Source organism: Rhinopithecus bieti, unplaced genomic scaffold (assembly GCF_001698545.2).
Source record: "Rhinopithecus bieti isolate Rb0 unplaced genomic scaffold, ASM169854v2 repeat_2436, whole genome shotgun sequence".
Lineage (NCBI taxonomy): Eukaryota > Metazoa > Chordata > Mammalia > Primates > Cercopithecidae > Rhinopithecus > Rhinopithecus bieti.
Genome location: NW_016831643.1, coordinates 1 through 1,660, shown reverse-complemented (window position 1 = coordinate 1,660; position 1,660 = coordinate 1). Strand labels below are relative to the sequence as shown.

The 1,660-nt window shown below is 50.8% G+C and overlaps 1 long non-coding RNA gene across 1 annotated transcript; it reads right to left on the bottom strand.

Moving 5' to 3' along the window:
* Positions 1–391: 391 nt before the first annotated feature.
* Positions 392–1,031, bottom strand: LOC108524527 (uncharacterized). The gene is made up of 3 exons (XR_001884076.1): positions 888–1,031; positions 673–780; positions 392–480 (listed from the first exon to the last, which is right to left on the bottom strand). It is a non-coding gene; the product is annotated as an uncharacterized LOC108524527 (long non-coding RNA).
* Between the last annotated feature and the right edge of the window lie 629 nt (positions 1,032–1,660).

Sequence of the window (1,660 nt, the reverse complement as noted above, 5' to 3'; positions counted from 1 at the left end):
CTCAGCTGAGAAATGAAGCAGACAATAAGGGTCTCTGGATTCCCCACCCACCCCCCCCTTAAAGAAAAAGCCCTCCTTTTGATGCAGCTCAGCTCGTCTCAGGCTTCCCAAATTGGCCTCACTGTTAATAATTCCTTGCACCCAATGGTAGCCAATTTCCAAGCCATGTCAGATAGAGGACACTGTGGGTGGCTGACAATGGGCACTCCTCCCTCTTGGCTGACAGGGACCCTGAGGCTCATGGAGATGACAAGACTTGCCTGCTGCTGGCACAGACCTCTTTACCTCTGCCTCAAATCCCTTCCATCCACCCATCTCCCTGGGGCATTCTAAGCCACCCCACAGCCCTCTGATGCCAGTCCTGCTCCCAGGTCACACCACCCCCATCTTACCAATCTGGTGTTTGATTTCAGACAAGCTCCTCTCCAGCTCCTGTATCCGATGTATGTCATGCTTCTTCTCCTCCCTCAATGCGTGAGCCTGCCCAAAGCACAGGGGGAAAGGGCCCTGGAGACAGGGGCTGGTTGCTGGACAGGCTACCATCTCCCTCTCTGCCCCCACCTCCACAAAGCCCAGATCCATGACCACCTCTGGCTGTACTAGTCCCATTTTACAGATGCCCAGAAAGATCCAGTGACCCATCTAAGGTGGGGCTGAAGGGTCAGGTCTCACCTCCATCGACATTTTCCGCATCCTCTCCTGCCACCGGGCCCTCTCTCCTTTTATATGTTGAGCATATTCATCTCTCTGTAGCTGGACTTGTTTAAGTGACTCTGTCACCTGCAAGAATGGGCACAGAAGTTAAGAAGGGCTGTCACTGGTCCTCACCTGCTCCTGGTCAGCTGGGGTCATCTTCCCTCCACATCCCTCCCTCTGCAAAGCCTCACCTGTGTCACGTGTGCGTTCAGCAGCGCCCGCTCCTTTCTGGTCTGCTGTAACTGCCGCTGGAGGACTGCTTCACTGCGGCTCGAGGACTGGATGTGAAGAGTGAGAAGTTTTGATCTGGGGAGCCCGGGCAGTGCCCCTTAAAGGGCTAGGGCTCGGCTCAATATACAACTTGGTCCATAAAGATCGAGGCATTTCCAAGCCTGTGGCCTGGTTTTTAAAAGAACTCAGCAAAGTTGGAAGGGACAGGGAAAGAGATCGAACTTAGAGCTGGCTAACAGAGGCCCAGAGAGATCAGATAACATTGCTATTGTTATTACTGTGATTAATACCACTGTTTGAACCTTTATGGAGTGCTTCACCAGGTTCCATACTAGCAATCCCATGTAATCCTCACAACCACCATGTGAGACAGTTACTAGGATAACCTCTATTGTGTAGATGAAAAACATGGACTGTTCGAGGTTAAGTGCTTGCCTAAGATCACTGAGACAGAGCTGGGATTTGAACACCCAGGTCTATCCAATTCTCTAAGCCCATTTTCCTTGCTGGGGGTGGGGGCACAGAAAGGAAGGGGAAATTAATCTTTTGTTCACTTTTTGAAAGGATGATACATTCGCATAGTCCAAAACTCAGAAGGTACACCATGGAAGTGTCTCCCAGCCACCCTGTTACTCTCTCCTGGGTTTTTTGCGAACCCTTGCAGACATGTTTCATGTATATTATCATAGTATGTACACACACACAGACACAGACACACACACACACACACACC